Raw genomic sequence first — 16249 nt, 5'->3', positions numbered from 1 at the left:
TACTTTTAAACCTCACTAAATTTCAAAAGTTTAGATGGAAGGATAAGATTTTGGTGCCAAAGTCATGTAATATTGTATAAGGATTTCTTCACTTTCCCTAATCTGAATCTCAATCAAGCCTGTACATTTTCCCATTGCGAATACTCCCTCTATGAGTAATAGTTGGCCAAGATGATTGTTGTTCAAAATATGACCTTATTTTCAGAGACATGCCAAAATAGAAGGACAAAATATTTAAAATTTCCTCCTAATTTGTCAAAATCCTTTATCCAATAACAAAGTTAATATTGCTTATAATGATACAGAGCAGAGTTTGTAACTTTTCTTTACACTTATTCCAACTTGAATTTCTTTTGTGTGTGTGTGTGTGTGTGTGTGTGTGTGTGTGTGTGTGTTTTAGGTTAAGAAAATTTCCCAATACTGTCAAGCAGGTATTAAAATGTTTTAAATTTGAGAATTTTATTATTTTATTTATTTATTTTTGCCAAGGACCTAATTCTTCTAAGGAGAAGAGATACTATTTTGCAATTTACATTTTCTTGCTCTCTTGTGTAAAGAATCCTAAAATAGATAAAAAGGGCACGTTTTGAGGGGAGAAAGGGTATGACTTTTATAAGTACAGTAGTTAAAGTTCTAACAAATAAAGTATTGAAGAGAAAAAAGCTGGCTAAACAGCCAAATTATACCAACATACTCAGAGGGGTCTATTGGTTGAAATATTACTATAAATTGTATAAACATTGCCTATGAGATTATTCCTTCCTGGGATATGCATTATACAGGTCATTCATACTTGGATGTCCTATAAAGCAACTTTTAGTAAGAAATATGATAGATATAATGTAGAATCTAAGTAAGGTTTGAATCTCCTACTATTCTGTTCTGCAATGGATGTGGACATTTCAAATGGTACATTTTGATGTGCTAGAGCCAGACTTTGACCATAGACAATGGATAAATAAACACCTCCATGAACCAAATCATATGAACCAAAATCACATCTTCAGTCACGTTTCTGACTATAAACCACAGTCCTCCAATATTTATAAAGTACACATATACTTATAAAAATAATCAGTGATTATAATGATTATTTTTACTATTCTCTCTATATTATTAACTTAGAAAAAGCAGTTTGAATTCGATTTCTCACCATCTAAATCATTATGTAGCTAAAAATAGGAATTTTCTATAGGTGATTGAAAATTTTGTAGTTTGGAATAAACTTTATTAAACTACGTCTCAAGTAGTACAACTAGAAGAGAAAACTTTCTAGAAGAACCTGGCTAACCCACATTCTATTGTGTTTCTTTATTAACTCTCAAATTTATGTGAAATCACTCAGGAAATGGAGAGGAATGTCTGATATTCCTCAGGAAAAAAGTTGCAGTCAGTAAATTATCTGTACTACTCCTTTATTTATTTATTTTTTTCTTACTCAAGAACCACTTCCAAAGGAGATGGAGAAATTGAAACAGCATCTTCCCTATTACTTCATCCACATGGTTGGAAAAATATAATTGTTAGAAAACAGAGCTTCTCTATTGCCTATCTAGTAAAAGCCTTTTTGATCCTGGAACAGAAGAATAGTTTTGTTGTGTTTTTTAAAATTGTATGATTTTGGTCATTTCTTTTTTTTTAGGTGGAGGGAGAAAATTTGTGCTGGCCCACATGTATGCTACTAAATACAGTTTAAAAATAGTGTTCAATATAGAAATAAAATTGCTAAAATCCCACATTATTTTAATGAAAAATATTTTTTATTCTTTTATTTTTAACAAAGTAATAATATTTTCTTTTCTGGATGTCTTTCAAAACTAAAGAAATCCTTAGCTCTCTATACTGTTTTGGTCTTTAAACAGAAAGATAAAATGAATAATGTCTTTTTTCCATCTTGATCTTTGACTCTGTAAAAACAAAATTATTTGTGTTGGTTCATCCTTTTATGTATTAAACATACAAATTATTTGGAGGTAGGAGAGATTTCACTGACTGAATGTTTAAACAGATTGTTTCTTATGGAAAATAGTCATCACTGAGGAAGAAGATATATTTAAAAAGAAGCAATCATATTAAAAAAAACTAGTTGCTTAAATACAGTCATGCATTACTTAACGACAGGGATGCATACTAATAAATGCATCCTTAGGTAATTTATTCAATGTATGAGCATCAATGAGTATAATTACAAAACCTATATGGTATAGCCTACCATCTAGCTTACTACATACCTAAGCTATATGGTAGCCTAGGCTATTGCTCCCTGGCTATAAGCCTGCATAGCATTTTATTGTGCTGAAGACTGTAGGCAACTGTAACACAATGTTAAGTATGTATGTATCTAAACATATAATCTTATTGGACCATGGTCATATATGCAGTTAATCATTGACCAAAACTTTATTATGAGACACATGATTATGTGATTTTTTTTTTTGAATCTTATATAGCTTTTATTTCAGTGATCAAAAAAATGCAATAAATGGAATCTACACTAATTAACATTAGGCATGCACCTCTACCTGAAACTGCTGTTAGCTTCTGATTGGCCTAAATCTTTATAACTTATTTAGGCACATCACTGAATTTTTTGTACCCTGATATACAGGGTAAGTTAACTTCTTCCTTGTGGCAGTCTAGTAATAAGAATTGTGTTCACTGGCTAGATTCCTTTATAAGTAAAGGCCTCTAGACTCTTAGGCTACCTATCCTACCTTGAGACTACACTTAATATGGATATTTAAGCAAATCATCATATAGGAAAGGGAGATCATCAAGAAAACTGAAGTGCACTGTATAAACACTCTTACAGATCTTTTTCTCCAGCACTGATAATCAAACACTAGATAAGGACACCAAATTATTCTTCCCCCACTTCTGCCCTTTCTGATAAACACAAGGATCTTCCCTGAAATCAGAAATGACTCCATACAAATGAGAGATTTTTACGTATGTGGTCCCACTATCAAAATTATAGGAAGCAGTTAATGGGGCTTTGAGAAAAGCATAGTCCCATGTACAGTAATATGCATCTAAATAGAGTTTTCCATTAACTTGTCAATTATTTTCACAAGATTAGCATTAAAAAATACAAGCAAACATATGACCCTCAAGCTTCACACACAAAAAAATTGGTCTTTGTTCATTCTCAGATGACAGGATGTCCTAAGAGTAACAAAAGATGGGAGCCAATCCTCTCATAGCTGTTTCTTCAATCATCCCATCAACAGCTCTTCATTTCTTGAACTACCTTCCTTTTCCAAAGAGGTAATGCTGAGATCAGTCAGAAAGGCTTTCTGAGAAAACTGGCTTGGATTTCTGGGTCTGTTCCAGTCGATTCAAGATGAACTGGCTTGTATCAATGAAGCACTCAACGCAGTTCACAAAACAGGCCTCAGCCCGACTGTCCAACTTTGGCCCAGGCTTGTCCATGCACTTCTCCCAACAAAGTTCAGTCATCTGGTGCACCAGCTGCTGGAAGCGCTGCTTTTGAGTTTCTACCTCGATGAAATGCTGCAACTGCGGGTCCACTGCACCCAAACCCGCCGCGGAGGAAGAAGAGGAGGAATCCACCCCAGGGCGACCAGGCTTGCAGAGACGAACTCCGCACCAACTCGCCGACCTTCACGTGTCTCCGATTATATGATTTTTAAACAGAAAACAAAGAAAAGGAAAATAAAATCTTTTTAGTTACCAGGAAGCATCTTAGTATTTTAAATTATATTTGAAAATCATCATAGAGAGTTAGCAATGGTACCTTAATTTCAGAATATGGTGGATAGTATCAAGCTGTCTCCCTCTGGATATATGAAGGTTATGCAGTCTTCAGGGAAGTTATGAATAAACTCGGGGAAAAAAATTGATAAATTCTGTAAAGCAGGAAGCAATATGCTTCACTCTAGGAAGTATCAGAAGCTATCGGTATCCAGTTTCTGGAATGAGCATTACCTTCTAAGAATTTAATATATGTTAACTCAGATATCAGTAGTTTACAAGGAACCATAAGTGAATGGACACAATTACTCTTTAAGTACAAAATAACAACTTCTTCCCAAATGTATCTAAGGATTCAATATAATCTCTGTCTTACTTTAGCAGGCATAGAGTAGCCAAAACAATCTTGAAAGTGAAGAACAATGTTATTTGACTGACTTCTACATCCTAATTTCAAAACTTACTATAAATCTATAGCAATCAAGGTAGCTTGGTACACATGTCAAGACAGATATAGATCAATGAAACAAGATTGAGAATCCTGATATAAACCTTTACATTTATAGTCCATTGATTTTCAACAGAGATGCCAAGACAACTTATTGGGGAAAAAATAGTATGTTCATAAAATGGTATCAAAGCAACCGGAAAATCACTTGCAAAAGGGGGAATTTCAACCCCTAACTTATACTACACAGAAAAGTTAATTTGAAATGGATTATAGACCTACACATAAAACTATGAAAGTTTTAGAATAAAATAAGAGAAAATCTTTGTGACTTCCAGTTAGGAAAATATTTCTTAGTTGCAGTACCAAAAGCTTAATACGTAAGAGGAAAAGCTGATAAATTGGATTTCATCAAAATTAAAAATATTTGCACATCAAAGGACATAGATAAGAAAATGAAAATATAGGCCATAGAATGATAACAAATGCTGACAAATCATATTATAAAGGACTTGTCACCAGAATACATAAAATATTCTTCCTAATCAATAATCCGAAGGCAAATAACCCAATTAAGAATAGAAAAATATTTCAATAGTTATTTCATGAAAGATATATAAAGGGCTAATACATTAAAAGATGCTCAAGTCATAAGGATTAGGGAAATGCAAATTTAAACCACAGTAAGGGCTGGGTGTGGTTGCTAATGCCTGTAATCTCAGCACTTTGGGAGGCTGAGGAAGGCGGATCACTTGAGCCCTACAGTTCAAGACCAGCCTAAACAACATGGTGTGTCTCTACAAAGAAAAGAAAAGAAAAAAAACCCTCAAAAATTAGCCAGACGTGGTGGTGCACGCTTGTAGTCCCAGCTACTGCAGAGGATTACTTGAGCCAGGGAGATCAAGGCTGCAGTAAGCCGAACTGCACTTCAGCCTGGGTGACAGAGCAAGACCTTGTCTCTAAAAAAACCAAAAAAGAACAAAAAAGAAACAAACCAAAACCACAGTAAGATTCTACTTCATATCTAGTAGAAAGGCTATAATAAGAAAGATAATTTCAGTGTTAGAGAGGATGTGGAGAAACTAGAACTCTTAAAGAATACTAGTAGTAATGTAAAATGTTACAGATAATTTGGTACACAATGTGGGAATTTCTTAAGCATAAATTTAATGTACAACCTGTAATTCCACTCTGATGTTACAGAAGAAAAATGAAAACATATCCACACAAAGACTTCTACACAAATGTCTGTGGTAGCATTATGCATAATAGTTAAAGGTAGAAACATTTTAAATAGCCATCAGTTGATGAATGGATAAGCAAATGGATAAAAAATAAAATACAATTCTGAAGTGTAATACTGATACATGCTACTGCATGGAAAAATCTCAAAAGCTTGTTAAGTAAAATATGTCAGATAAAAAAGACATGTTGTATGATTCCATTTATGTCCAACTTTCAGAAAAGGCAAAGTTACAGACACAGGAAGTAGATTAATGATTTATTGGGCTGGGGTTGGGAATAGGGAGTAATTACAAACACAATAGTGATATTTTGGGGTATCCTTAATTTTCTTATGCAAAGTTACATCACACACATCTTTACATCATTGTTTTGGATTGCCGAGCCTATAATTTTAGTCACCTTTGCTTCTCTCCTCTGTGCCCTATTTATGATGAGTAAACAACTTTGGTTCTACTTTCAGCATAGAATCTACTCAAGTTTAATTGGTGTGAGCCACCACTTTCTCTTGTGAATTTCTACAACACCACTTACTGGCCTTGCTAATTTGACTCTTGCACCTCTTGCTAGTTATCTCAATACAGCAGCCAGAGTAATGCTTTAAAAATACAAGACAGATGATCTTGGAATAAAAGCTAAACCCTTTCATGATCTGCCGCCACCCTGCCACTCTGAATAATCTCTCACTACTCTCTCTAAATGATTCTACTCTAGCCACTTGGCCTTCTTGTTGTGTCTTAAATATTATCAAGTCATTCTCCGTACCTGAGAATCTTACACTGCCAACTTCCTCTGCTGGAAGAAAGCCCTTTTCCCACATAAATATCTATATTGCAGCTGGGTATGGTGGCTCATGCCTGTAATCCCAGCACTTTGGGAGCCCGAGGTGGGCAGTTCACCTAAGGTCAGGAGTTGGAGACCTTCCTGACCAACATGGTGAAACCTTATCTCTACTAAAAATACAAAAATTAGCCTGGAGTGGTAGTACATGCCTGTAGTCCCAGCTACTGGGGAGGCTGAGGCAAGAGAATTGCTTGAACTTGGAAAGCGGAGGTTGTAGTGAGCTGAGATTGCATCACTGCACTCCAGTCTGGGTGACAGAGCAAGACTCCATCTCAAAAAACAAACAAACAAAAAATCTGTATCGCTAACATCTGTATCACTTTACTTCCCTCACCGGTCTCTTCAAATTTCCCCTTATCAGTCTATATAGTTTTGGAATCAACTCCTCAAGCCCTGTTCCCCTCATCCTGCTCTTCTTTTTCTGATTTCAATAGTAATTATCACTTTCTGACATGCTGTTTCAGAGAATTCATTGAAATTCAAAGAATCACAAAAATCAGTTTTCTTTTTTACTTTGTTGAGCAAATTATTTGTCCAGGCCCTGTGCAACTAGGTGGGGTTATGGGGACAGTTCTCACTCAAGAAATATGAGCAGAATTGATGTGTGTGGTGTGGACTCGCAGTGGGTATACCTTCTCCACCCATTCTCTCTTTACCACATTGCTTATATGACACCAAGCAAGTTTGAAGCTGTATTTTCAAAATAGGTGAACCACAACATGACAGGATAAAGCAGAACACCATCCTTCCCCCAAAGCTTTGTATTATATTTAATATGAACAAGAGAATAATATTTTTCTTTATCAATACACTGACATTTAGGTGTAGTATAGCACACTAAATAGCACTTATTTGCACTAATACACTAAATATACTTACCTTCACTAATCAGTACATTATATGCTTATTTATTTAATTTTAATCATGTATTTTCTGGTGTCTTAGGGTATAGATCCCAGTGTTTGTCATAGAGCTGTTACTGGCCTGGGTGCGGTGGCTCACGCCTGTAATCCCAGCGTTTTAGGAAGCTGAGGTAGGTGGATCACCTGAGGTCAGGAGTTCGAGGCCATCCTGGCCAACATGGCAAAACTTTGTCTCTACTAAAAATACAAAAAGTAGCCAGGCATGGTGGCATGCACCTGTAATCCCAACTACTCAGGAGGCTGAGGCAGAAGAATCACTTGAACCTGGGAGTCAGAGGTTGCAGTGAACCCACATTATGCCACTGTACTCCAGCCTGGGTGACAGAGTGAGACTGTATCTGAAAAAAAAAAAAAAAAAAAAGAACTGTGACTGACATAGAGTAGTTGGTAAATAAATACTTGAATGATTCAATGAATTACTTCCGACTGAAAGACTATATATAGTGCAGTCCTCAAATGTATAGGTCTCCTACCAGATGCTGCTATGGTTTTGTTTCAACCTCTGCTCTGTGTGTTGGAGTACGGGTATAGGGACAGGGAGTATTTCTGCATATGCATTAAAAACTTAGAGGAATATTAATATGTGCAACACTTACCAAGATATTTTCTCCCAACTTAGAACCTACACTTCTGTGTACTCTATGGGGTTGTATCTGCGAATTTACAAACTGCATTTGTCCTTTGTTGGCTGGATCTCCCTGTTTACTTCTGTTAATAGGTGCTTTAACAGAAGACTGAACAGCTGGGGCAAACAGAAGAAACACATTGCTTTCTACTTGCCACCTCCCTGCTTTGAGTGATGCCCATCAGCATCACTCAAAACCAGCTTCTTTATCCTAATCACAATCTGTTTGTTCCAGTAGCAATAGATTAACCAATTTTGCCTCACTAGCTGGCTTCTCCCCTGATCCCTCCTGCACACAACACTTAGGACATCTGGTTTATAGACTGGTAGAGAACTTTGTCTAAGCTTAGAGACCGTCTGCCAGCTGAAGAGTAGCTCTCCTCAGAAGTCTGAGCTTCAGCTCTGAAGGTCTCTCCTCCATGCATTTATGTTTCATTCATTTCCATCCCTTTCATTTGTTCCCTCAATGCTTTATGTCCAGTTAGCAACACTTATATTAAATTATCTCTGTAAAATAATTGATGTGGTTTCTGTTTCCTGATTGAATCCTGAGAGATACACCAAACTAAGAATATAGATTATTTCTGGGATGTGTGGTTGGGGTGGGGTGCCATTAGAAACACAGCCTTTTATACTTAGTAATGAAATGTCCAAAGTACAACAACCTCTATTTTTAGCTGGAAGATATTGTGCTTGCTTTTAAATTTCCCCATTGCTCATTTTCTTCATCTGCAAAATAGATAAAAAAGTAACATTTCCAGCCAGGTGCAGTGGCTCACTCTTGTAATTCCAGCACTTTGGCAGGTCGAGGTGGGCAGATCACGAGGTCAGGAGATCGAGACCATCCTGGCTAACACGGTGAAACCCTGTGTCTACTAAAATTACAAAAAATTAGCTGGGTGTGGTGGTGGGCGCTTGTAGTCCCAGCTACTCAGGAGGCTGAGGCGGGAGAATGGGGTGAACCCGGGAGGCGGAGCTTGCAATGAGCCGAGATTGCGGCACTGCACTCCAGCCTGGGCAACAGAGCGAGACTCCATCTCAAAAAAAAAAAAAAAGGAGCATTTCTTCATAGAGTTTGTGTAATGACTATATATATGTTAAAGTGAATATGACAAGAATAGAGTGACATATATTACACAATAGGCATAAAGTTACATAATCATCTTTTAGATGGAATTCAAAAATAATTAAATGATAATTTTTCTTTTAATGCAATTAATTAATTAAATGTGATTATGGTAAATTGATAACATTAACCAATCATTTCTAGTACATTTTAGAATCTTCTTCAGCAAAAAAAAGAAAAAAAAAACTAGTAATATGCAAAAACATAATACTAAATGACCAATTTTGTTTTATTTCATGATTTCAGTTTTGCTTTAATATTATAATACCAACATGTAATTCATCAAATTAAAATAAAATTTTAAAAGTTATATAATGATCTTAAATTGTATCAAAGGGTGATAAAATTCAATGTCAATTTGTAAGTAGGCATTTATAATAATCTAATTAGAAAATTACAAATACTAGAAAACTCTTTAATCTGATAAAATGTATCCGTGGAAACCTATAGCAAATATTATAATGAACCGTGAAACATTGTAAATATATGAGCATATATCTTGGAGTAGGAAAATAATTTTCTCGAAGAATGTAAAAGTCACAATTCTAAGGAAACTCAGATTTACTGGAACACATTAAAATCAAGAACTTCTGTTTAACAAAAGAAACCATTAAGACAGTAAAAATGAAAACTACAAAATAGGGCTTTAATAGCATCTTTAATCAGGATCTTAGAAAGCAAGAACACTGGGAAGGAAAGTTACCTAAGCAATCTCCCCACTGTTGCCAAAACAGCCCATAAAATACCTTGGACTCATGGGCAGTGACCTCATTTTACAACCTCTCTTAATTCAGATTTTAAAATTTAGCCATAAGCAGGGTCACTATACTGTATCAATTTTATCACTGCTTTTTTTTTTCTTTTTAAAAAAATTCTATTTACAAAATAAGTGGACTTTTCGGTCATATGGGAAGTCCTGAGAAGCACAGGAAATTTCTCCCAAAAGGCAGAAAAAAATTAGCTGTATTTTATTCTATCAATTATAGATAAACTAGAAAGTGATTTGAAAGTGAAGTTATGGACAAAGATAACAGGAAAAATATAATATTTTAAAAAGGGGTCTAGCACTGTAGCTCATGCCTGCAATCTCAATGCTTTGGGAGGCCAAGGCAGGGAGATGACTTGAGCCCAGGAGTTCAAGACCAGCCTGGGCAACATACAGAGATCCTGTCTTTACAAAAAAATACTAAAATTATCCAGGTGTGGTGGTACACACCTGTAGTCCCAGCTACTCAGGAGGCTGGGGTGGGAGGATCACTTGAGACTGAAACATCAAGGCTGCAGTGAGCTGTGATCATGCCACCAGAATCCAGCCTAGGTGACCAAGGGAAACCCTGTCTCAAAAAAAGAGAGAAATATATAGATAGGCATGCACATACATATATTGCACAAAGGACATACAGTTATATAATCACCTTTTAGATATAATTCAAAAATAATTAAATGGAGATACTTTTCTTTTAATGCAATCAATGCATTAATGTGATGATCTTAAATTGATAACATTAATTAGTTCATTTCTAGTAAGATTTGGAGTCTTCTTAAGCCAAAAAATTACAACCGCAAGTCAATATAAAATGAAATGCTTAAAATTAAAAATTATTTAAAACAATGTTGATCATTTCTACATTTTTTGGTAGATTATGTAGTATTTTCTGATTGGCAATTCATTTTGCTGACTTACTTTGAATATGTTATATAAAAAAATTCAAAGATAAGTAAAGATAGGTAATTCATTTTTCCTAACTTACTTTGAATGTGTCTATATAAACAAAGGTTTCAAAGATAGCTCCTTAGCTATAAGTGTACTTTGTAACAGGAAATAGTGACAAAGAGAATAAGATAACTATACAGACATTCACCCTAATCATGAATGACTTTAAAAAATTTACTCTTAGCTGCTACCTTCCAGTCAAAGAATTTTAAGGGTGTCAAGCTCTCATTAAAAGTTACATTTATTTCAAAACCAAGTACAAGTTCCTTTTTTATACTGTAATCATAAAAAGCAAATAAATGTACACATAAACTACAAACCAAAGTAAAGATACAATTTATTCACACAAATACACACATGCAATTGTGTTTCTTTTAAAATCCAAAACTTCCTATTTGATATAAGGATAACATCTTTCACCAACCAAATATAATTTTCCTGTTCATGAGGATATCTGCAATAGGAGAAAAGACTGGGGAAGATAAGTTTTCAAAGCAGCAGGTCCTTTGTATCTGGAAGGCAGATTGAGCAAAATTGATCTGAGCATAAAACTGTGCTGAGAGCTATCTTAAGGTCCCAAAATTTGTTACATTGTTGGATAAAAGTCTTACAAGAAAGAAGAGAGAAAAGAAGATATTTATTTTCTTGCTTACTGTGCTGATTTTAAGTCATGAGTTTTCCAAGCCAATTTTTAAAATCAGCTTTGCTTAGGTATAATTGACGTACAATAAATCATACATTTTAAAAGTTTCTTGTTTGGTTTTGACTTATGTATATACATCTGTGAAATCACTTCCATAATCAAGATGATGAACATTTCTAGCTCCTCTCAAAGTTTCTTTGTGCTGCATTGTAATCCATGCTTCCTATTCCTCCCCATGCCTGAGGCATATCCCAGTCTGTATGCTATCACTGATCTTTATATTACCACCAAATATGTACCAGTTAGGGTTTTACTTACTGAATATATAAATGGAAAAATACACTACATTCTGGCTTATTTGAATCAACATAATTAGGCTGAAACTAATCCATGTTAATGTAGATATTCCTTTTTCATTACCTTTTATTAGTGAACAGTATTCCATTTTATGAAAAGTCACAATTTGTTCATCCACTTACTTGCCAAGGAAAATTGTTTGGTTTTATGTTGACCATTTCTTCATGTGCTTTTTGCTATCTGTTTATCTCTTTTGGTCAAGCATATGTTTAAATCTTTTGTCCATGTTTTACTGTGTTGTTACTAATTATTGAATTTGCAGCATTCTTTATGTCTTTTGGATACATGTCTTTTGTCAGATATAGGACTTGCAAATATTTCATTTGTCTGTAGTTTATCTTTTTATTCTCTCAACATTGACTTTCAAAACCCTGAATTCCATTCCTGATAAAGTGCATCCATATTTAATAGGTATTCTGGTGTTGCTGGTGGAGTGTTCTGAGAATTTTAACAAATCAAGTTGTTGATAGTGGGAGGTGAAGCCAGCTGGGCTTCTGGGTCCAGTGGGGTCTCGGAGAACTTTTGAGTCTAGCTAAAGGATTATAAACATACCAGTTAGTGCTCTGTGTCTAGCTAAAGGTTTGTAAATGCACCAAACAGCACTCTGTAAAAACGTATCAATCAGCGCTCTGTGTCTAGCTAAAGGTTTGTAAACACACCAATCAGCCCTCTGTAAAAACGCACCAATCAGCGCTCTGTGTCTAGCTAAAGGTTTGCAAATGGACCAATTGGCACTCTGTAAAAATGGACCAATAAGCGCTCTGTAAAATGGACCAATCAGCAGGATGTGGGCAGGACAAAATAAGGGAATAAAAGCTGACCACCCAAACCAGCAGTGGCAATCCAGTCAGGTCCCCTTCAAGGCTGCGGAAGCTTTGCTCTTTAGCTGTTTACAATAAATCTTGCTGCTGCTCACTCTTTGGGTCTACACTACCTTTATGAGCTGTAACACTCACTGCGAAGGTCTGCAGCTTCACTCCTGAAGTCAGTGCGACCACGAACCCTCTGGGAGAAACAAACAACTCTGGACATGCCACGTTTAAGAGCTGCAACACTCGCTGCAGAAGTCTGCTGCTTTACTCCTGAAGTCAGACAGACCAGGAACCCCCTAGAGGAAGAAACTCTGGACGCATGTGAACATCTGAGGGAAAAACTCCGGACACACTGTCTTTGAGAATGAACTGTAACACTCACTGCAAGCCTCTGCGGCTTCATTCTTGAAGTCAGTGAGACCAAGAACCCACCAGAAGGAACCAGTTCCAGACACATTTTGGTGACCCAGATGGGACACAATAGCATTGTTTAAATCATCTATGTGCATACTTATTTTCTGTCTACCTGTTCTTTCAGTTTTTGAGACCAGGATGATAAAACCTCCAACCAATATTATGGATTTGTCTGTTTCTTATTGCAGTTCTACGATTTTTAGCTTTAAGTATGTTGGACTTCTCTCATGTTTGTTAAAATTTAAATTATGCCCTCTAGGTGAATTGACCCCTTTTATTATTATAAAATGAGCTTTTTTATCTCTGATAATTTCTTCATTTTGAAACCTAATTTGTCTAATTTTAATAGAGCCACTCTAGCTTCCTTTTGATTAGTGCTAACATAAAATATCTTTTCCCGGGAATTCTTCCACTTACAAGTTATTTGTCTTTATTTTTAAGTGGATATTTCTAGAAGGGAGCATACAGTTAGGATTTTCTTTGTTACACATTGACACTCTGCCTTTTAATTTGTGTGCCTATACCACCTATATTTAATGTTATTTTGTATAATTGATTTTGTCTGTCATTTTGCTATTTGATTTCAATTTGTTCAATCTATATTTGTTCTTTTTACCTTTTTTCTATTTCTTTTCTATTATTATGAATCCATTTTTCTTCTGTTTCCGGTCTATTAGTTGTAATACTTCATTGTATTATATTAATGGTTATATTGACACAGACTTCAGTATGTATATTATTGATCTTTAATTTATCACAGTCTGTGCTCCATGGTAGGCATAATATATCTCACAACAGTATAGTTCAATTTTCTCCTCTTGACCTTTGTGCTTTTGCATCTTGCTTGAGAATATGTGATAAGCCCTATATAATGTTTTTATTTCCATCTAAACAGCCAATTATCTTTTAAATATCTCAAATATTAGGGAAAAAAGCTTATGTATTTATTCATGTAGTTATCAATTCTAGTGCTCTTGTTTTCTGTGTATAGATTCAGATTTTTTCTGATACCATTTTTCTTATGCTGGAAGGTCTTCGTTTAATGTTTCTTGTAGTACAGATCTGATAGTTATCAATTTGATTTTCTGTCTGATTAGTGTTTCTTTTACGTTCATTTTGAAAGCTATTATTATTAGGTGATATTAGGTGAATAATTCTTGTATTGCCTGATAATGTTTTTTTTCTTTCTGCACCTTGCAGATATTGCATCATTCAAATCTGACTTTTATTCTCTCTGATGACAAATCAGCTGTCATCTTTATCTGTGTATATAAGGTGTATTTTCTTTGCTGTTCTTAAGATTTTTTTCAGGATGACTAGTTTATACAGTTTGAATGTTATGACTATGATAGGATTTTGTGTACTTTTCTTCATGTTTCTTGTGATTAAAATTTATTGAATTTCTTAGATGGGTGAGATTATAGTTTCCATGAAGTTGGAACATTTTTGTCCATTAATTTTTCAAACACATGTTTCTTCTCTTTCATGGATTGCAAATATGAGTGTACTTGGAGTATACTCCAATTGCTACTTGAAGTTGTCCCACAGTTCACTGTTGCTCTGTCAATATTTTTAGTCATATTTTTCTTAATATGTTTCATTTTGAGTAGATTTTATTCCCATCTCTTTAAGTTGACTACTCTATTCAGCAATAATTAATGTTTTGGTAATTCTATAAGTGAATTTTTTAATCGCAGAATATGTAGTTTTTATCTCTACATATTTGTATGAGATCTGGGAATTTTTCCACTTTAATTACTTTGAGTGGTTCTCTTTCCCAACTCATGTAGTTTCTTCATATGCGTGAGCTGGCTAATCAGCACTCAGCGGAATACGAAATTAGGACTCATGATCTCTGAAATGCTCTCCGTATGTAGCACTCTATTTTCTGATTCTCGGGGAACTCTAGCCCCTTTGATCTCCCCTTTATCTCAGCTCTGTCTACTTGTCCCAGGGGACTTCAGAGCACTCTCTAGAGTCGCCCTAGTTGCTCCAGGGTCTGAAAATTTTTTCCAGGCAGTAAGCTGGGACAGTCATAGAGCTTATATCTTTTGTTTTATATCTCTCCTAGATCATTGTTCTTGTTTTATAGTCAATGTATTGACAATGGTTGTTTGATATAATTTCTCTGTTTTTTTAGTTCTATCATGTTGGAAGGTAAATCCAGTCCCTGTTATTTCACGTTGATCTGAAGAGCAGAAGTTCTGAATAGTTTCCTAGTTTTATTCTTTTCCTATTCAAAATGGAATATTTTCAGAAGAAGTAGGGCTACACTACAGAGAATAAAACAGCATTTCTAAACTTATACTGTACTATTTACTATTTATTCTTAATAGGCAGTATTAAGATTACCTTGGACCTATTAAATGTCTCAGAAGGCATACATTGAAGTTTTATTTTATAATAACACTAATCTCTGTTTATGTATGATCAGTCAACAGATATTGTTGCTTCATAGTATGATTATTTGTTCTCAATTTAAAACATGCTGGCAGGAACTCTCATAGCAGTTGATGTCATTAAACTGAATTGACAAGTTGATTCAAGTCAATGTGTTCCTAATGAGCAGAAATTATTTTCCAATATGTGAGCTATGGTCTAGAGCAACCAAATCAAACTTTCTAGAAACATGATGTAGACATGTTTATTAGAACCAAACAAATTAGAAACCAAGAACAAAAGAAAGGTAATATTATCTTTCTAGAATAGTAAGTATCAACCAGGTTTGGAAAGCACTAACCAATACGTGTGAACATAGATATTTCAAACATCAGAAAGAAGATCTACAGGATACTGTATCTTTTGACAATACTCAAATATGGCTACTGAGGCTCCTATTCTCCAAGTTAATTGTGCTTTAGTCAGTCATGTGTTCTTTTAAAATGTGTAGAATATAATATATAAATATACAAATGGGAGTATGGTAACTAGCTTATATACAGGTAACTTCCATTGCTGCTCTGGAAAAATACAACTACTAAAAAGCAACTACTTTAACCTTACTTTCAAAAATACAATATCAAAAATAATTGGTTTTCCTCCCTGACCAATAAATTTTATAAAACCACAGGACATCTAAATCTTCTTCAAACAGTCTATTGCACATACAATATCATGTTTGTATAACCATGGTATTTTGAGGATTAAAAAACAGCCTAAAGATCAAAAAAGAAAAGTTCAAATACTCTGTTCTGTGGCCTGAATGTGTCTCCATGAATTCACATGTTGAAATTTAAACTTCAATGTGATGTATTAAGAGGGGAGACCTTTAGGAGGTGATTAAGTTATGAGGGCTTCACTCTCATGAATGGGATTAATGACCTTATAAGAGGTTGAAGGAAGCATTCTTTGCCTTCCCACTCTCTGCCCTGTGAAGACACAGCAACAA

At 34.9% G+C, this 16249-nt stretch overlaps 1 pseudogene; it reads right to left on the bottom strand.

The window, feature by feature from the left end:
* Positions 1-2935: 2935 nt before the first annotated feature.
* Positions 2936-16249, bottom strand: part of LOC706686 (mitochondrial import inner membrane translocase subunit Tim8 A pseudogene) — a 120371-nt pseudogene continuing 107057 nt past the window's right edge.

The sequence above is a fragment of the Macaca mulatta genome, chromosome 4 (genome assembly GCF_049350105.2).
Source record: "Macaca mulatta isolate MMU2019108-1 chromosome 4, T2T-MMU8v2.0, whole genome shotgun sequence".
Classification (NCBI taxonomy): domain Eukaryota; kingdom Metazoa; phylum Chordata; class Mammalia; order Primates; family Cercopithecidae; genus Macaca; species Macaca mulatta.
The sequence above is the reverse complement of the archived record's forward strand: the minus strand, read 5'-3'. Positions and strand labels throughout refer to the sequence as shown.